This window comes from Lepisosteus oculatus, chromosome 7 (assembly GCF_040954835.1).
Source record: "Lepisosteus oculatus isolate fLepOcu1 chromosome 7, fLepOcu1.hap2, whole genome shotgun sequence".
In the NCBI taxonomy this organism is placed as follows: domain Eukaryota; kingdom Metazoa; phylum Chordata; class Actinopteri; order Semionotiformes; family Lepisosteidae; genus Lepisosteus; species Lepisosteus oculatus.
In genome coordinates, this window is record NC_090702.1 from 51,587,292 (window position 1) to 51,609,678 (window position 22,387).

The 22,387-nt window shown below is 39.0% G+C and overlaps 1 protein-coding gene across 2 annotated transcripts in view; it reads right to left on the reverse strand.

The window, feature by feature from the left end:
- The window catches only part of sox5 (SRY-box transcription factor 5), a 330,663-nt gene that overhangs the window by 302,962 nt on the left and 5,314 nt on the right, over positions 1-22,387 (reverse strand). For both annotated transcript variants that reach the window (XM_015352122.2, XM_015352121.2), the window contains exon 2: positions 6,522-6,598. The gene's annotated coding sequence lies outside the window, so the exon portion shown is untranslated. The remainder of the gene's footprint in view (positions 1-6,521; positions 6,599-22,387) is intronic.

The window sequence follows — 22,387 nt, forward strand, 5'->3', positions numbered from 1 at the left end:
CTATTATTACTCGATCAATTGATGACAAAAAAACAGGCACAGGTGGGAAGGACACTGTGTCAGACACACCCCCAACGAGCGGTTTTTTTTTTTTCTTCTGCAGAGGTCCAGTTGGTTACATTTCAGGCAACACTTCTGCAGGAGGTCAGATCTGAAACACAGGGTTGGTACCAATTACAAATCCTTCTCGATCGCTTAAGAGCTGACAAAATTTTTACAAACATGACCTTGAAACTGAGAACTGAAATCAACTATTCTATGATAGAGAATTTGGCTGGGGCAAAAAAAAACAACAGAATAAACAGCGTTCTTCCAGGACGTGGATTGGGAATCATTGTGCTAGAGTCACATACTTTTACACTTTCCACGTGTACCACTGATAATTAAAAGGAATATGGAAACATTTTTGAACCAGATCTTTATATTTCCTATTCTTTACTGTTTTAACAGTAAATTATTTATTCGCAGTAATACAGGTCATGGGTCATGGCTAATTTGTAAAACAAATTAAAAATGTCAGGAAAGGGCATTCGATAAGAGCATGACTTCAATTCACAGGGCAAGATGATTCTAATTAACACAGACTTCAAGGAAGAGAATTCTCATGTTACAGGAGATAACAGGAAGCACTTCTTCACTTAAAGAATTGTGAGGGAATGGAACAAGATACTCGGGCATATTGAAGTGACTCTGACTCCCTTTAAGAAAAAAAATTGATGGAACAAAACCTGGATCTTTGGGTCAATTATCTACTAACTACCAAATGGGCTAGATAGAGCAAATGGCTTCCTCTTGTTTGTAACCTTTCCTACTGTATGTCCTCAGCTCTCAGTTCTGTTAGAGATGACCATCAAATATCTATTATCTTTGTCTCTCTCAGGAACTCCTCGGGAAATTTGTCAGGTAAACAGTTTTATTAGTGCTGTACCTGGGAGAGAGGCAGATATTTAGCACAGAAAAATAACAGTCAAATCAAAACCGAACACTTTCTTTCTTTTATTTCCACCCTTTAATTTATTCTGCTTGTTCATTTGCTTATGATTACGATTACAAGATCACCAGCTGCTGATAGGGAATATTTTATGATTGACTATCGGCTGATAAGTCAGCAATTTCCTATTCTTTAGGTAGGTTTTATTGCAGCGCTGTGACTGACAATTTGGTTTTAAAATAGAAAACAGTGTCACTTAGTCATCTAAATGTGCCCCCTGAATTTCACAGGACTTTAGTTACAGCATGTCCGTGTATCCATTATCTGATCAAATCAGAGGAGTGAATCGCAGGGTGCATAGTTTTGGCTTCCACTATTTTAGCTCAAAGGTACTCCTTGATATATGCCACCTTTTGAATATGATATTCAATGTTTACTGCTTGCATGGCTTAAAAGGCTTTGCACATAGATGACATACCAGTGCAGTCTGCTTTCAAGGTTAATAGCAATCCAGACTCACACATCCAGCTTAGCTGAGCCTCTATGTTCTGCTCCAATGTCCGTGAGCCATGTCATTTAATGTCAGCCTTCCATTTCTTTTTTTATTTCTCTTTTCCCATGCCAATTAGTGTCTAACATGTCTAGATGGGTTATTTCTTTGGATTACTGACCAATAGCTTTTTGACTAAGACATTCACACTTAGTGTCTGTAAACATAATTCAATATGTTGAAATAAAAAGGATGTGAGCAACTACTAGAATAGTCCAGTGATCTTGATTAGCAAAAGAAAACCATGGGCATGAACGCCATGGTTTCTTTTTGAAGGCCATTTCCTGTTGGCACTCTGACCCGTCCACAGCGACCCAGGTTAACGTCTATACCACACTGAAACCATATACCTGGTTTGGTAGCAGGTTGCATGATTGGTGCATAAAGCAGTTCTGTTTAAAAAGGCACTTTTGTGATTTATAGCATGCTCTTAAGGATTTACTTAAATTTTTACTGTCGTTTTTTTTTCTGCTACTACTATTTTCTCTCTCTATCCAGAATCAAGCTGTTAGAAATGTGCATTTTCTGTCACGGAAGCTGTGGAGAGAGACCAGCGAGACCCTATGCAATGCGGCAGGAATGGCTCAAGGTATTGGGCAGAATTGGGGATGAGACATGAGCCCCCAGGCAGCAGACGTGGGGCGACCTGGTGAGGCGAGCGAGGAGGAGAGGACAGACCGGAAGTAAACAGCACACCTCCACCAGATACACCGGAAGCACATGAACAGGCACAGGGAAGCAAGGAACAGGACAGTAAGGTGGAGCGCCCTCTAGGGTAGGAAGAGGGTCGTGACCGTACCACTCCCTTCAAGGGCGACTCCGGACCCCCATAACGTAGTAAGCTGCACTGGGGGAAGGAAAAACCTAATTGAACTGAAAGGAAACCTCCAGGAGTCCACAGCTGAGAGCTACCCCCTCCACCGGGGTAAACCTTCATTAGTAGAGGAAGGGGGAACCGGGCGGGCCTCCCAAGGACAGAGACAAAAACCAGCCAAAACATGTAAAAAATAACGTAAACAAAAATAACCCGGGAATCCGAGGCAACAAACAACACATGAAAAAAAATTACCCACAACATAAATAAACCCTGACGGAACAGGGGAACAAACAACACATAAAAAAAATAATGCACAGCCGATAAAACCACGAAATCCATGGGGACAAATGACACATAAAAAGACCAGGGAGACGGAACCAGAAGCCGGGGTGGCCAGGAAACCAGAAAAAACGAGTCAGGGACGAGACATGAGCCCTCAGGCAGCGGGCGTGGGGGGGCCTGGTGAGGCAAGCGAGGAGGAGAGGACAGACTGGAAGTAAACAGCACACCTCCACCAGATACACTGGAAGCACAAGAACAGGCACGGGGAAGCAAGGAACAGGACAGAAAGGTGGAGCGCCCTCTAGGGGTGGGAAGAGAGTTGTGATATTTTCAAAGCATGTTTTGCACTTTCAGCCCGAGAACATGCATAACTGATCCCTACTTTACTAAATCTGTAAGATACTGCCAACCAGTAGCATTAAAATGACTGCACACAAGCACTTGACAGAAATCTAGTGATACATTTGTTAATCTAACTGATCTTGCTAGGCGTCCAGTTTGAAGATGTTTAATTACTATACTGTTTATTATCACCTACAGATTGCTAAGGCCCAGTAAAAAGTTCTGGCCATAATGTCACACTACTGACTGTGTGAAAATGCACTGATGGAATGGGTAATTTTAGAATTATTCTAACATCACTATCTCCCAAAATCATTTCATGGTTAACCCTAACTTCCCTAACTTAGAGAATTAGAGATTTTGGCTGCCTGCCAACAGCATTGCTAAGCTCTTGCAATAAAGGCCAGCATCTTACTCCTGGAATATTTGCCTCTTTCAAAATTATTTACAGGGGGACACAAAATATGTATCACCAATGCAGCTGCATCCTAACATTCAGCGGTGGGACAATATAACACTCTAATTTGAAAATCTGTGGAGCAAAAAAGAAAAGAAAAGGGATGACAGCAATGCAGGAAAAGTAAGTATATTCATTAAAACCTATCAGATTGTCTTCCTGTTCTATCAGTCGGCATCAAAACCATATGCAATCCAGGGAGAAACTACAAAGTGAAACCCCGGGCCTACAAAGGCGAGGTTTTTGATCACACTAATTAAAAGCCATTTTGTTTTAAACAAACAGACACAACTCTAATTGCCTTTTTTACATAAGAAAGGGAAGATCTTAAAAGTGAAAGCACGCAAAGGGAAGATCAGACAGACGCCTTTCAGGCAGATAAGCACGCTCAGTGTGAAATGGGCCAGATGAAGGCCTGGAACACTCCTGTAAATGGCAGGGAAAAAAAAACCTAGAGCTTCCCCTCAAAATACCAACCACAAACTTAAAGTTGCTGCAGCTCCCTTTATACAATTCACGAGGTTAAAAGGGATAACCTGGATATTTTTTTTTTTTGGGGGGGGGGTGTTCGGCAATAATGAGGCCGCAGAAGTTTATTAATCCCTTGTACTTCTAAATACCATGTCTTCATGTAACAATGTAAATAGGAAGGTTTAATGTAAGAGGTCATTTTTAATAATAAAGGACCAGAGAGCAGACTTTTGCATAAAAGCCAAAATAATCGACTGCTGTGACACATCCCAGTGTCTTTACTTCATGTGCCTGAAATGTCATAGCCATACGGTCGAATAAACACATCATCTAGCAAATGCTTAATACAACTCTACCAATGGGTCCTTTCCCATACAATCAGGACTCTTCAACATTATAACAGCTCTACCTCCTTTAACACACATTGGGCCCTTCCTCTCGAAACCAAAATATATTATTTATGCTTTAATTCAAATACCAGCTCAAAACCACCAAAGTGCTGTAACAGAAAAGATGGATGCTGCACTTCCAGTTAGCCTGACTAGACCAGTCACATTTTACAATTTACAGCTTTAAGTACTGTCTTCCTGTTTGACGCAAGTCCCTCAGGGCTATTCTGGGATCTGCTACCAGATGAAAATAATACTGTACATTACATGTTCGGGGATTTCCCCAGTATTCATATTTTTCTTATTTCTTGTTTTTTTGAGTCAATAAAACTGTAACTAAGCAGAATGAGTTCCCTTACTGGTAACAGAACTAAAATGAGTGGGTGATTTATTTAGTGACATATTTCTTTTTAAAAATTGACATTTTTCTCTCTTTTATTTAAATTATCATCATTGAAAAGAAAACAGTGACTTTCAGGCCATGTACGTCTGATTCAGCTTAGGGACGCATAACTGGGGTTTTACAAAAGATGTTCTGACATGAGGTTCTCTTTTCCTTTTTTGAGTTAAAGTTTGCTGTTGCCATAAGTGCTAAAAAATGAGGAAGTTAAGACAAACACAGTCTTCCAAATAAGTGGCGATTGGTTATGTGATAAAGACTCATTGTCTCCATCTTAACGTTCATGTCTGTACAACAGCTTACAAGATACAAATTCTCCACATCATTGCTTGCTTGAATATCTATTGGTTACACTATTAGATATCAGACAGATATTCAACCTCCATGTCAGTTTGTTATAACAATTTAAAAAACTGCAGCTTGCTACAACTATTATATTCAATAATGCAAAGTCCTCATTAGAGGTTTTCTATTAAATAAGAGAAACAATGTAATGGAAAAAAACATACAGAATGTATATTTCCTTTACATGCATAACGTATTCAGTGATGCAACTTTCTAAGACCTCAAAATGCTCATATCTGGTATCGCAATTCCAGTAAACCTGCTCATAGTATTTAAACTTACAGTTCCATTTTTAAAATTTCATAATTCTTCACTGTCCTGGACTTGAGCCTGCAAATTCCTGCTCGCTTTTCTCAATGATGACACTTCAGGACAAGAATAATGTAGGCATAGATATCACAGCATATAGGAAAATAATCTCCAACTTGCATCACTTCTAAAGAGATGTTGGAATACATCATTGTGGTATAGCTGTACTTTGTCCAGTGAAATTGGCTTATATAGATATTACAAAGAACATTTTTCAGAGTTATTAGAGCAGAGATTTGTATGAAGCGTGGAATAAATAAATACGAATTAATATATTAGATAGGACATCTGATTTACTATGAATTTTAACAGGAATTGAAAGAGATCTTTATTGCAATACGATCTTTGTGTATGAGGGTAAAACAATTCAGCAATGAATTGCTAAAAAAAAACATTGTTGAAGGCATAGCTGAAAAAATCTCATTTATTGCTCTTTTGTTATAAGTCTTAATTTGTGTGATTACATGTTATTTTTTTCTCTTTAAATTGTTTTATGTCATGCTAATGATTTCAGTAAAAGTACGTTATCATTGCAGAGCGCCCTAAAGCTCCCTAGTGAATCATTACTCTCCTCTGTCTATGTGAAGAGGAGACACCTTAATGCAAAAGGAGAAATATGATTTAGGTTGCCTATCAAAAAAGCAATCAAATCAAAACCAACAAAAGACAATGAGAGCTAATGATATTGAAACAATAGGGGTACATAATAAAGACTGGTTAAACATTTTAAACTGCAAACAAGAATATTGAACTTTCCATTAAATATATAGTAAACCAGCTTCATAATCTCATTTTTAGCTGCGATTCATAGCCAACAGGCACTAAAACCACTAACTTTGCTTCACTACTAGTACAGAGGTTGACAGCCTACTGCAAGTGTGCCATTGTCGTCACGCAAAGAGATTTTTAATGGCTGTAATTCTCTACTACATGCTACCCAATGAAAGCTCTTTGGCATAGAAAACACTTGGTTTCACTTGGTTTATTAAATGCGTTATTTTTACAGAGTCTAGCCTACCGTTTTCATAGGAAAGCTCCCATTTCTGCGCGGCTGATAAAAGTTTTCTCACCTAAGTGTAAAGTACAACATTTTGGACAAAATTGAGGTTGCCAAAAAAGCAAAGGCAGTTGTTCGTTCATTTCAGCCCCTTTTGAGAGATGGATGTGGATTTGCTCAGTATAAAGACAATGCTGTTTGCACTCTAGTGCGTGGATATAAACGACTTACCGCAATTCTTGTGTGATACTGTGACTCAGATGGAATTCTAGAAGAGTTGTGCTGCCTAAAACTCTTGCATGGCACACCTAGAGGGAAAAATATAGCTAAGATGTTTATTAAGCATTTTGGGCATTCTGTACCAAGATGGGCTAATAAACTACTTTACTTGCCACATCAACCCCTTTTCAGATTGTATGTCATTTACATTAAATTATTCATGCATATTTAATATTTAACAGCTCACACTAAGTTATTTTGCTGTTTCACAAAAGTGACTGCAATTAATAAATAATACTGACAGGAAAAAGGAAAGTGCCACTCTGAAACCAAAGGGCAGGTACTGGTACTTTAGTTCATCAACTGGGAAGCTTAGGCTAAAAACATGCAGATCAACTGATAACTGCCTATAACATCAGCAGGGAATCCTCAGCTGAGAGTTTAACAATACCTTCACTTGAAATATGATTAAGATGTTTTCTATAAGAAAATGGGAGACAGTGGACTTAACTGTGGATGGCAAAAAAAAAACTAAATTAGGCATTGAGAAGAAAATAATCAAAAATGACTTGGGACTAGCATTGCATGTCTCGGTACACTGATATTATATTACAAAGTACAGAAAGATTAATGCAGTCACACACTCAAAAACATAACTTGGTTACTATTTGGCAAAGAAATACTACTATGTATCAATTAACACATACTACTCTATATAATAAATTATATTAAACAATTATTCACTTAATTTCTTAGACATGACTTTAAATAGCATATAATAGAAAAGAATAGCTATAAGATGTTTTAAAGGTTTTGACCAGAAAGGACCGGAGTCTAACTATATTGTGGACTATTCCTTTATTTACTGTACATACTGTAGCTTGCTTTTCAATACTTATTGACACGGATCATAATTACAATTAAAACATGAACTAAATGATCTGAGTGAGATTTCATCTTAATAACATTAATATTAATAACATTAATAGCATAAGAAAGAAGGTTTCTCAGTCCGTCTAGTCAAGTTGGAAGTCAGTAGCTTTCAGTTCCTAGAGTCTTATGCAGCTGTTCAAGCCAAACTTGTGGGCTTCAGCCACATGGCTGGATAGGTTGTTCAAGGCTCCCACACCCCTTTGAACCTAAGTTCCATGTAGTTTCCCCTTGGTCCCACTTGCATTTCACTGTTTAATCGGAATAAATTTGCAGGGTTGCCCCAGTCAGGGCTTTTGAGGATTCTGAATGCTTGTATCAGGTCCCCTCTTACTCTTCTCTGTTCAAGGCTAAAACGATTCAGTTCTTTCAGCATGATCGTGTAGAAAATTATTTTAAGTCCCAGAATGGATGTGGTTGTTCTTCACAGGACTGATTCCAGAGGAGCAATACATTTTTTGTAACATGGTTACCAAAACTGTATGCAATATTCTAAATGAGGCCTAACTATTACATTGTACAATTTTCACATAACATCTCTTGATTTGAATTACATATATACAGAATATAAATCAAATAAGCAATCCATCACAAAAAAAGTGATTAAAACAGCTTCCTCTGTACCAATAGTACTGCGTGCTAAAACTAAAATATCCCTCCATCCACCACAAGGTCTATCACCCCTGATCTCTAGATCAATAGATCTCTAGATCTCTATATTAAGTGCAAACTCAGCTTGTAAGACACTTCTTTCTAAAATGAACTATAATGTTCATATACAGTCAACTCAATAATTATTGGCACCCTTCATGAAACTGAGCAAAAATGAATGTATAAATTAAACAACACATACTGTACAATAAATCATATTTTGAGCTCAAACATATGGGGAAGCTGTAAACGTTCATTTTAATACAATAATTTTTCAAAAACAAAACATTTTATTGAGTAGTATCATTTTTTTCTGCTAAACATTGGTTTCAAAATTATTGGCACCCCTACAATTAATATTTGTCGAAGCCTCCCCTGGAGAGGATAACAGCACTGAGGTTGCAGCACACTTTTGGAGGGATCTTGGACCTCTCCTCCATGCAGAACATTTCAAGATCCTTGAGAGTCTTAGGTTTGTGCTTGTGGACTGCCCTCTTCAATTCAGGCCACAGGTTTCCAATAGGATTCAAGGCCGGAGACTGAGATTGCCATTGCAAAACATTGATTTTGTGTTCCCGCAACCATTTCTGTGTTGATTTTGATGTATGTTTGGGGTCACTGTCTTGTTGAAAGGTCCACCTACAGACAAGTCTCAACCTCCTGGCTGAAGGCAACCAGGTTTTGGGCTTGGGCTGGTACTTAGTGGAATTCATTATGCCATCATTCTTAACAAGAGCCCCTGAAACAGCCCCAAAGCATGACTGACCCACCACCATATTTTACTGTGGGTATCAGGTGCTTCTCCTTGTATGCAGTCCTCTTTTGTCGCCAAACATGCCGATGATGTGCATGGCCAAAATGTTCAATTTTGGCCTCATCTGACCACAACACACAATTCCAATTGTAGTTACAATAGTGCTTGCCAAAGTACAGGAAGCTGCAATTTGTGGGTTGCGCTCAGTAAGGGCTTCTTTCGTGCAACCCTTCCAAAAAGCTTGTTGACATGGAGGTGGTGTCTAACAGTTGATTTTGAAACTTCATAACCCCAAGATCCCACTAAACTGTTCAGTTCTGAAACTGTGATCTTTGGATTCTTCTTTGCCTTCGCCATCTTCCTCACTGCGCTTGTGGGCAATATGCACATGCGTCCTCTTCCTGTTCCAGACTTTTGACATTTTTTTATTATTGACTTGATCAAAGAGTTGTATTTTCAACTGTTAATATATTTTTTATATCTTTTACCTGATCTGTGTAGATCAACAACCATCTGTCTCTTTTCAGCTGAAAGCTCCTTGGTTTTACCCATGGTGATGGATGACAAAGGGATTTTACATGCGTGCACCTTATATTTATACCCCAGGGAAACAGGAACTGGCAAAAAGGCAGCAATACAGTTCCTGGAGACTGAGAACAACTAAAAAGCATATAATTTCATAAAATATGCCACTTTGGTTTAATTTTTAATATTCTCTAGGGATGCAGATAATTTTGACTAATATGCATTTGAGAAAAATTAATATTACTAAAAACTTTTTTTAATGAGAATAACTTTTATTAAAGGTAAGTAGTTTCCCAAAATGTTTGAGCAGAACATTTGAATCATTATGTGTGTTGTTTATTTTATACAATAATTTTTGCTCAATTTCATGAAGGGTGCCAATAATTCTTGAGTTGACTGTTAGACCCCCTTAAGGAAAAGCTGCCATCTATGACTCCTCTGGTTTCGTTGCTGGTAAGACACATATTATAGTACACATTGCAAGAAGTATGTGCTGTTTACACTTTACACTAACCCAATTGATTGAAATCTTTTGTTTGCACATGGTGTTATTTTACCATTTTTAATTTAGAGCTGTGAAAGCAAACCACAAACTCAACTTTTTGATGAGAAAAAATATAACAGACATTGTCTTATGCATTCATCTGTGTGCAATTTGCAGAATATATGAAATGGCCCTGCAGCTACACTGACAGTTACAGGCATGGAAGTCTGGAGATCCAGCCTCCGCTGGGTTTGAAGAATCCAGAATGGGCACAATGGGACAGAGTGGCCATCTGTGCAGAGCAAAGGTGAATGCTATATTCCCAGCTAAATAAAAAAGTCAAAGGAAGAATCCAAGAGTGATCTAGCTGTCATGATTGTAGTCCCTCCCCCTTAAAGGCGCTCTGGCTCTTTCACTCTGTTCCGGGCTCTGCATTGGTTTCCGCACCAGGCGAGTCCGGGATCTGAGCCTCTGGTCCCATTCCCCCTTTTTCCCCCTGACCCTCCACCGGATCCCGCTCCGGGTTCTATTCCTATTTGTCCTTGTGTCGGATGGATCGCCCGGCTTTGGACTTTTTGCCTTCGTCTTGGATTTCCCATTGGACTCTGTTTTGGATTGTTTGCCCCGGACTCACCCCCCCAGAATACCTGCACACTATGGACACGCCCCCTGTTTTCATTCCCAACTCCCGCATGCTTTTTTCCCCGTGTTTTCCTCACTCATCCCCGGATGCATAGGGTCCCGAAAGAACGTTTCGTTACACTAGCGGGACATTACAAAAGAAGGAATGGTGCTGGCTGTATGGGAATTTACATATTTGGCAATAGGAGGCAAAACCCTATATACAGTACAGTATATGATGAATGCCTACAGAAAACATTGGAACAGCCCTTAACTACCATGGTGTGCAGCAGCAAGTGAAGAAACAGATCCATGTTTAGAGGGCCACTAATTGAAAGCATTTTCCCCTCTTCCTCTCCACATGTGAATTTACTAAGAAATCCAAATAAATAATACTGACACCAAGAATACTTCCGACATTATTGCGTTCAAAATATGTAATTAAATATACACCAAAACATGCTTCAGGTTCTCCATTTTGCACTGCACTGAGACCTGTTAAACAATTGTCCTTTGATTTCTGTGATATGCAATACAATTGACTCCAACTGCATTTGACAGGAGTGTGAAGTAATGATAAAGGAGCTCTGGACCAGAAGTCCAGAACTGTGTGGACTAAGAGTAACAAATCTGAACATATTTCTCCAATTACTCTTGCTTTCTTTATTTCAATTTTCAGTTGCAGTATATCTGGTTTTATTGTATATTCTGTATACAGAATGGTTTTTATAGTATAATAAAGTGCCTTAAGAATGATCTATATTGAAAGACAGTATATGAGAATGAAAATGATTGATTGATTGATGAAGATGGTTCAAATCCTGTGTTGTCCTCTTGAGCAAGGTACTTCACTCAAATTGCTGCTGTAAATGTATAAACGGGTACTATCCGGGTAGTTGTTGTAAATCAACATTTGTTTTGGATTTATTTATCTGGTTAAATAAGGGAGTAAAAATGAATAGACAAAATATGTCAAACACCAGTACAGTCCCTTCTAACAAAAGCCTGTAAGACGCAGGTCAGTACTGTTATTTCTGTGACACTTAAGACAGGGATTGAAACAGTACTTTAGTATTAATATACAGTACTGCTAACAAAAACATACACATCTGTTGCACTTCAACATGCTGTTCAAAGATTTGAAGTATTTTCTTTGCTGGTTCTTTGCATGGCAGAGGAATGTTTATTCCCTACAGTACATACACCAGTGATCTGCATAAGTTGATGATCTTGCATGTTACCTTGTATTACCCTACAGAGATTCGGTTCCTTGTCTTTTTGATGGTGGAGTACTGCATATCAAAGCCAAAGGAGAACAGTACACCCAATCCTCACAGACAATATCAGTCTATCCATGTGAATCCCAGTGCAGAGCTGTAAATCCTCCAACGATTTTTCAGAACTCAGACAGACAATACAAGAGGATTAGTAGCTAATGGGATCTAACTAAAGCAGGTAATTTAGGGCATTGGAGTACATGTAAAGACTAGCAAAAACCGCTGGTTTGGTAAGCTAACATCCTTTCAAAATCCTAGGCAACAAAGGTTTTAAAAAACAAGTCTTATCAATGTTGTGGAAACAAAGCTTGAGAGTGCCAGGAGTATCAAAATTATAAATGGCTTCCTGTTACCTGTTTAGCCTGACCAAAATCTAAGGAAAGTTAACTAGCTTTCTGGCTGTAGCACAAGGATCTGCACCTGTGGCTGGAAGGTTGCCGGTTTGTATCCCACGGCCGGCAGAGGAATCCTACTCTGTTGGGCCCCTGAGCAAGGCCCTTCACCCCAGCTGCTCCAGGGGCCCCATATAAATGGGTGACCCAGCGCTCTGACCCCAAGCTTCTCTCCCTGTCTGTGTGTCTCATGGAGAGAAGGTTGCGTATATGAAAACACAAACTCCTAACACAAGAAATTGTATATGGCCAATAAAGTGATCTTATCTTTCCTCAAGAATGTCAGTCCCAGCTGAGTGGCAGATTGTTGCTGTTGACTGAGGCCCAGGGAACAATCAGACTGATTTTATCATCACCTTTGCCAGATGTAAACTGTGGTCTTCAGTGCTCAAAACAAGCACATTTGGCTACCTAAGAAACATACCAACACTCTAATAACTATCATTTATGGCTCATAAGAAAACTCAAATGAAATTGACTACTTAAGGCAGTTTAATAATAAATGCATCCAGTTGTAAAAAAGTACTATAAGTTCGAGCTCAGCATTTAGTTATGTTTCACTACCAGCTAGAGCACAGCCTAATGTGCAGCTACTGTTCACACAAAAACAATAAAGGAAGAAAATAACACTGGTAACTGCATGATATTCAGTAGCGCCAGCAAATATTACAGGAAGTTTTAAAAAAACAACAAAGCTCCCCTTTTTGAAAAAAACACACACACCCTCCCCTGGTCTGACACAGGCAATGCTAAACTAAGACTGTCTGTGTTATTTTTGAGGCAGGCTTGCCACCCCAACTGAAGCCAGGAGTTCACAGAGCTCTATTGTGTGGCTTGAAATGTATGCTTCTGATGACCTCACACAGGGCCTGAAAAAACACAGGGCATGGCCAGCTGGCATTTTCAGGAAGTAACCGTCGACATACACTGCAGAACTCATTACTATATGTGAGGCTGATCATCATAAAATGACACCACTGGATGATTTCCTATTTTATTTCCAAACACTAGTCCAAGGTGTGGAAAACATACTTTCTTTTATAACTGACTCATTTTGGGATGTTTCTGTTCCAAACACAAAAACCACTTCACGACAAGTTTGTCGGGTAATGACAGATATTTACTGTTTAATACAATAACAATCCTTTACTATATAGGATTAGTCACTTGAGAACTTTTCTAATGACAACCTGGCAAAGACACAGTAACTTACAATTAAGACAAAGCCACGAAAAAAAGAAAAGCAGAATCAATAAAAAATGAGTAACATAGGAGAGCATACTGCATTTTGCTATACCAAATTATTCACTATTAGAACATAAAAGTAAATAATATTGTGAAGGATAAATATTAAAAAACTTAATTAGTTCTTGAAAAAGTTGGGTTTGAGTATTCAGCCAGCATTTCTGCTTTTCTTGACAACTTATAAACATTGTGAACTTCAAATACTGAAGATTAAAAATAGAAGGATGTGAATCACCTAAGGATATTTTTATTTTCACAGATAATGTGCACTAAAGTGCTTTGTTTGTTTTCTGTATGGATTCAGGTCAGTGTTGACATAAATTCAGAAAAGCCTTTAATCACATGATTTGGACACTTTGACGAGAAATACAATCAGGAATTGCATCGCCAAGTCTGGCATTAATGTGAGCTATATATAAAGGAAGAGAGGGAGAAAAATCACAAAGGAATTTTTTCCTGGCTCATATGATGTATTATTAATCCAATTTTATGTGAACCCTTAAATTTGGAGAAAATCCCATCGAGTAAATTAATGAGGTAAATGTAATGATCTGAGATGATCAAAGACAATTGGTGTTGAACCAGTATAGCCACCAATTAGCAAAAACCAGGGAAGGAACTAAAATATGCATCATGGAAAATAATGAAAAGAGGAGGTCAGATAGAATTTATTAATTTTCACATTCAGATTATTTAACAACACAGAGCACTTTTGCAGTTGGCTTCAAACTTTTCTTGTACAGTCTGTACACGTGGCAGGGGAAACATGACCTAGCCGATCAAAAGGTTTTTTAGAAAAACTTGAATGCTTTGGCAATTTAGATTAAATGCTGGACAGCAAAGTAATCACTCTTTTAAAGCCTGCCTGAATGCCATACAAATTTCTATGTCCATGATTCTCGCCTTTTTAAGAATCGCATTCTTCTGACTGTTATAACTTAAGCAATGTTGTTCAAGTCAGTTCTGATGAATAACATTGATATAGTTTAATTTATGTTTATCAATTATTTTGGATTTAGTGGTCATAAAAGGCAGGATGACTGTAGGTGCTTACCCTTTCTTCTGAGAGGTACCCAAGATGATTCAAAAAAGGAGTCACACTGCCAGCTAAAATAAAGCCACAAATGACTGATGTGTTGTGACAGTTCATTTCACAGCATTAGCATGTACTTTGTTCCTCTGAAACACTAAAAGAGATGTTTTAGGTTGTGTAATTCTTTCATTTTATTGATTGTTTAATGATCGCCAAGTGTGTTTTTTAGTGGTTGAATCTGCAATCCCTCTTATGATGTACAGTATAAACACCCCCAGGTTAAATATTTAAGCTGTAACAAAGGACAAAGGGTTGATAACCTGATTTATATTTTATTTCTGCCAGGTTCTGATAAAGGAAGCAGTTTTAGAATATAGACTACATTTAAATATATATATATAAATTTGCATATATAGTCTATACAAGCAATAACAAAGGGCTCATTTGGAACGTGTTAAAAATAAAATATGCTGTATATCATTACTTTAAATAAAGATCATACACTGTTTTCATGTAACAAAACAAAGGATCTAAATACTTATCACAAAATCAGGCTTCTCTGTATTTCTAATCCGTGGCCTTTGTGATAGTAATACAAAGTTTACAAGGAATCTGTATTCTCTCACAAAGTAAAAGAAAACAGATTCAGTAGGAGAAATGAAATTATATTCAAGCATCAGTTTTTCATTCATTAATTCCTGTGTGTATTTAGTCAATTGTGAGGTGCAGTGATATATACTGTAGATATATCATTCAAATCTATATTCTCTTAGGGAATCCCTGATAGTACAGGAGTATATCAATGACAGTATAAAGTCACTCCCACTTTCTTGAATAATAATAATAATAATAATAATAATAATTGCTTACACTTATATAGCGCTTTTCTGGACACTCCACTCAAAGCGCTTTACAGGTAATGGGGTCTCCCCTCCACCACCACCAATGTGCAGCATCCACCTGGATGATGCGACGGCAGCCATAGTGCGCCAGAACGCAATATCTCCCAATTTGTCATGCATAACAGCAGTGCATACCTGAAACCTGCATGACTGTATATTATATATTGATATATTGATTGTTCATATTATGGAATAGGAAAATATCTTCTTTTCTGACTTTTGACTGTGCCACAGTGCTGCCTTGTTACAGTTAATCTTAGATCTTAATAAGAAATAAAAAATATTATTAAGAAATGAAATTGCTTGCTTAATGTTTTACACCTATGAAAATGTAATTAAAAATATAATAAGGCAGCTCAAAGAATGCAACAGAGTAAAGCATTTATTATTATTTAACTGTTTTACATTGTAACTCTTTTGACCCGAAAAATTGCTGCTGTATGTTCATCTATACTTTTGATTTCTTCTAAATATAATTGTCATGATTTGCAGGCATTTTTTCTTCTTAAGATAGCAAAGTGAGCAAACTTTCTGCCGTGATGGTACATTTTTTTCCACTGTCCAGCTATGGCCAGCTAAAAACAGGTTCTGTACAATCACGGAGCATCTATGTCAACCTCGAGTGACCGATGGACCATGCCGAATCCCCAGAGCCATAAAACATTGAAACGTGTCACCTAAAGGTCCTCCACTGAAGTGGCAATCACAATGTCCATTTCATTCCAATTTATAGTATTATATAGTATAATATATACTATATAGTATATACTATATAGTATATAGTAAGATTGCTAACAACCCTGCAGATGTGCAGAGTAATGTCCTTGACTTTGCCTCAAATCTCTGCACATCCCTGCTGCTTCCTGTGACCTGCCTTGTTCTACTGCTCGGGGTTATTATTCCACCACAGAAGTCCAAGAATGACAAACTGGACAGCTTATCAATTATTAACAAAGTGAGCAACGGATCAATACTACCGCCTCACTTCTTTGGAGTTGTGAAGGGACAACCACCCGAAACACAGCAAAACACAATACAAGGCAAATACAATTAGTAAAACTGACTAATAAAGGCTGTAATGAAAGTTCAGAAGGAATGATGGCAAAATCCCCTTCAACTCTGCTGCTCTAACTTGTAATCCTTTATGATGTCACTTCCCGAAATGCTATAAAAATCGCAGTAAACCCCTCTCTTCCTCAGATTCATTTTGCATTGCATCTCTCCTCTCCCCCTTTGCCGCTCCCCAGAGTTAATTTCACTCTGAATGGGGGTCCTATCTTCCCTGACCAATGCCAAGCGACTGGCCCACAGCCAAGCAGGTTAAGTCTTTTTGCTTTGATCCCAACTTTGTGCAGGAACATTCATAACACCTTTCCTGATAGGATGTTGTTATACCTCCTGAACAAAAACATTTTAAAAAGATACAAATTATTCCAGGTATTTGTTTAGGAGAGGTCGACACTTTTCTCAGATTATAGGATACTTTAATTCAAGTGAAGGCTTATTTTTGTAGTCAAATGACTCACTGAACACACCTCATGAGGTTTTGTTCTATTCATATAGGACCAAATGAGGTTAAATCCCAATGGCCAATTACGTCATGTTCTTTATTTATGTTTTGTTGTAGTTGTGATACAGTAACACGCGAGCAACTCAAGAAGAGGTTTACACATTGTGGGTTACATATTGTGACAAACATGGCCACACCACATTGAGAACGTCAGGAATCTTTAAACTATTTTTGATATGACACACCAAGACAATATGTAGTAAATAACAGACACAAATCTATGCAACCAATCTATTTCAACCAAACTATGCACTAGAAAGCTTACCATGCTGAGCAAAGTCATTAGAACGCTGATAGTAAGAAGTTTAAACAGAGACAGTGTTTTGAAGCACCAGTGTGCTTATATTGATTTTTTAAATTTATATATACTCTTCGATTAAGCAGTGGTCACTTCCCCATAGTGCAGGTTCAATAGCTGAGTCAAATTCTAATTAATGTGACGAGGTGACAGGCTGTATAGGGACAGAGTGTTCAAATTTGGCATGACCTGCCTGGCAGAAGTAATGGTAGCCTGACTGTAAGGTCAAGGCTGACAGGACCCCTCTTGCTCGTGAGGATTGAGCCAATGAGCAAAGATGGGGTGGAAAAGGGAAGCCCAATTTTCTGTGTACTAATTCATTTTCAGTAATTCAAATTCTAATGAAGGTAACAAGATGATGGGAATTTATAGGGACGGGTTCATAAAATTTGGTGCAACATGCCTGGCAGAGGGAAATAGCAGTTTGACCAAGGCTGACAAGATCCCCAAAAGAGATCAAACGCTAATGCAGAGTTCTGCTATGGCGGAAATTGTGGTGCACAAGGTTTTGTTTGGTCGAGATTGGTTCAGATATCAAAGGTTTTGGAGGAACACAGCTTAGAGTTTGATTGGTAGAGACAAAGACTGCAGTTTCTGCACTTAGCCAGAACAAGTAACCCACAGCCAACAGCACTGTGGCTGTCTTTGGGCTGCCATATGCAGAAGTGGTCTAGGATCGAGTAGTGAGCAGACAGCTTGCTGATGTTCGGCAGTGAACGGTTGGAATGGCAGACTGAAAACAGCAAAGGGAGTAATAACAATAAAGTGACTTGTAGGGCTAATGGCACAATCAAGATTGTTGTACTGAATATAGCCATCTTGGTCTGTCTGTCTGTTTCCTATAATTGAAAGAATGAGGAGAGGTATCAGAGGGAACCCCCCAAAAAAGTGGTTAAAGAGATGATCCTTGAGGGCAAGCAGGAGTTGGGTAAGCTTGAGAGGCCCTCTGTCAGGGATGTGAGTGAAAGCTTTGGGAGCAGGGGGAGAAGTCAGGGGTCAACACCCCACCCAGGATGCCAGCTGGGGGGCTGGAAGAGAGAATCTGTTGCTGCCACTGCCTGGGTCATACACATGGGGAGTCCAGATGTAATGCACAATAATGTTGTGCATTTGCATCCACAGGACGGAGTGAGCATCGGGGCTGGGAAGTCTCCTTGTGGGGTAGCAGGAAATGACGATCGGGGAAGAGGAAGAGATGAACACTGGAGATAAGCTGGTCCCGAAGGTGTGGTGGGTTGGACGCCTGCAGTGGGTGGAACACCTGGGTTGGACGCCTGACAGTGAGATGAGAAAGACAAAGTGGGACATTTCCGAAAAGATGGAAAGAAGGGGAAAGAAAGTGGGGAAGTGACTAGCTGTTCTGGAGAAGCCAGCAAAGAAGGGTGGACGTCATGGTAAATGTGAAGAGCTGTGGAGAAGCAGAAGTCAAAGAACTGCTTGTTCGAGGTGGAAGAAGAAGGCAACTTGGATCCAACTGTGCAAGAAAAGCTGGAAGCATGAGAAAATAAGGGGTGGGAGATGAGCAATGGGGCCAAATGCTACGGAAACAATGGAGGAAGAAAAGTCAGAGATGGAGAACCGGGACTGTGTCAGGAAAGAGGACATGCCTTGTGCAAGAAAAGATGTGCGCAAAACTTGCTCAGGAGATATGATATTGATCGTAAGATAACACTTTGACCTCCATAAAAATACAAACTCCATAAAAAGATAATTACGGATTTGCATTCTTTGTATTTCTAAGAGGCCTAGCTGACTTCACACAGCTATTCCTTGTTGTGTTTCAGAAATTGTGATCGTGGTGTACACGTGCCCAATACATACAAATGTGATGAGAAATGCTGTCTCCTGGTTCTACATACTGAGTACTGACCTGATTTGTCCCTTACAGGAATAAAGCCATAAATATGATTATTTCCAGATTGTGGGATAAGAATTTAAAGGACAATGAGGAAGTGCAGAAATTCCTTAACGTAATGTGTCTTCAATGTTTTTTTAGTCATAGGGCTTTGTGACAAATAAAAATAATTTGAGAGAGAAAAGGTGCCTGCATATTTGCACATTTGAATTTTTTAAACCACCAATTTGGAGCTTTAATGTTAAAAGTGCCCATTCCTAGTCGTTTGCTTATCACTCAGGAATACCTAGTAACTGTCATCATGAAGCAGTGAAACATTGACAGTTTATTAATTGTTAACTCTCTGATGGGAAATAAATTTACCATGTTTCTTGTCTTCAAGAGAATTATTTATTATACAAAAGAGAAAAAACAAATAAGAGCACAGTACCATACTTCTCAAATGAGTTGTTACAGATGGGTCTCCTAGTAAATACTGTAACATTTGTGGACTCTTGAAATAATGAGATATTTGTGTGGGGAACAAATGGCATTGCTACCTAGTGATTAACTGACAAGACAAAAAATAAACAGTGAATGACACTACATGTCATAACAGTCTATATGTATCACAGCGAGACATACTATCTGCAAACTCCCACACAACTCCCTAAACCTGTCAGCCTTTTTATTCTGTCTTATTCCAAAATTCAGTCTCATCCTCAACAGAGGCAATAATTCTTGGTGTACATGTGAAGAAATGCTTGGAAACACTACAAATTCTAAATTATTTATGGAGATTACCTGGCCTGGTGTCCAAACGAGAGGTCTTGTTATATGAGGTTGCCAGTTCAAATCCACAGTCTGCCACCAATTTACTGTGAATTATCTCCACATGGCTTGACTCTTCAAGTGAGAAATTAAACCAAGGTCCAACAGCATCCACCACTGCAGAAGGAAATGGCGATTCACAGGTAACGCCCTAGTCTCTGTTGGTAGGCTGGCGTAAATACATGTGCTAAATCACGAATTATTGCTAGTATCCAACCATCCACCCGGCCATTTTCAGTAACCGCTTTATCCTTAGAGAGTTCAATTTATCTTAGAAGCTGAATTGCTCAATAGTGAATTGTGTGGCAGTCACATACTGTATGTACACATTCATAATTTAGCAATTCAGAGGTGGCAATTAGGAGATGCCAGCTAGCCTCTACAGCAGGTCTTTGGACTGTGAGTGGAAACTGGAGCATTCAAGAGAAAGCCCCCACAGACGTGGGCTGGAACGTGCAAACTCCACACTGGAGGTGATTCTGGTCAGAATCAAACCCAGGGCACAAGAACCACATGGCAGCAGTGCTAACCACCAGGCCACCATACCATCCCTGTTATTAAATATATACTGTGCATCAAAACAACCTTGAGCGCTCTATTTCTATATGTATGTTTTTAGAACAATAAAGTGTAAAGTCCGTGGATGCCGATTAACCATTTTTGTGTTATTTTGACTGATAAAAAATAATTCATAAGTAACAGTGATACGCTTGAGTGACTTGTTGCACAAGCACTAAATCACCTCATTAGTTAAAGAGTTGATTGGGCACAGAGGATAGGGCGATTTCAACCTGTTGAAAGTCAAACCTGGCGAAGACGAAGACAGAATGAAGTCAATATGCCACACTTGTCAACAGAATAATATCTTCATGCTGGCTCTACACCTCAGATGGGCTCATCAGCAGTCGAGCCAAGTCCCTTTTAGCAATGAATCAAGGATTTGCATAGACCATCCTGATGGACATCAATGCACGTAGGGTGCAGACTCGCAGATCAATACACTAACTCTTGTGCACTGCAGACGAATCGATGGGGAGCTCCAAGTGTGATGGCTTGGGCAGGAATGCCTAGTCACTCCAGAACTCCACTTGGAGTGATTGATGGCAGGCTGACAGCACGTTGCTACATTCATCAAATCCAGGGGCCTCACCTGCTGCCCTTCCTGTGGGCTGATTCTGAGCTGCCAGCATCACAGCAGGACAACACACCTACTCACGCTGCTTGTGTAAGAAGCAGGGCTTTCTTGTCACCAGCTGGGACAACGTGTGGCATCTAAGGCTCAGAGCCCAGTAACCAGACAAACATCGGTCCAGGCTTGATGAGAGGAATGGGGCAGAAACCCATTAGACAGCATCTATGCCCATTGTAGATTCCTTTGGAGACGCACTTCATGGCTGTGCGATCACAGTTAAATACCTGCATTCTACAAAGCGCAAAATTGTTTTTTCACTCTGCCCGTGTGGTTTGAGTTGACAAGAACAGCATAAAAACATTAAAATAAAACCAGAAGGAGGAACTATCTGAGGTCATTAGTCTGCTTGATATAACACCACAGTTCCTATTTTAAGTCTCAACAAAAACTTAAAATAAAAATAGAACTTTTTTTTTACATTTAGATTTTATTTCGCAACGGTAAATGTGTATATAGACATTCCCAATCTTATACTATTTCGTTTTAACTGGAATGTTTGTCGCCCAGTTATAGCAAATCCATCCATAAAGAGAACTCCAAAACATTGTGCTCTCATAATTACCGCTTTAAATTCTTTCTTGGTTATTAGAATTGGAATGACATCACCGTGTACTTCCCCTTTCCAGCTCAAACCATTTAAAATTAATCAGATAGAGAGGGAATTATGTGTTTTATCATGGTACGAAAAACTACATTGTGCACTGTTATAGAAACAAGGAAAAATATGATTCAAGTTTATGTACCAAAGGACTACTGATACAATCCAAAAACAGTTTCATTTGCTGATGGCCAAAAGGTGAGTCATGCTAATAATGCACAAGTCAGGTAAGCTGATGCAATCACTAAGAGAGTGGAAGTAACGCATCAGCCAAAATTGAACAGACTTTTTGCACCAAAAGAATAGGATAAAAAAAAATTCAAAACTTATTGCAAGTCACCAGAACATCGTAATATCTCCACAAGGGCTTGGATATTCAACAACAGGGACATAGAGCTTTGAATTAATAATATAGTTTACTCATATAATCATGGGCACTCAGCACCTCCAGTCTCATCAAGAAGGCACAACTACGGTTGTACTTCCTGTGGAGGCTGAAGAAAATACACCTGCATCCATGGATCGTCACCAACTTCTACAAATGTATGATGGAGAGCATACTGACCAGCTGCATCACAGTCTGGTACGGCAACTGCACCGCATCCGGCCGTAAGGCCCTGCAGAGCGTGGTCAAAACTGCCCAACACATCATCGGCAGTGCCTTACCATCCATCCATAAAATCTATAACACCAGAAGTCTGAAAAAAGCCACCAAAATTATGTCTGATCCCACTCACCCTA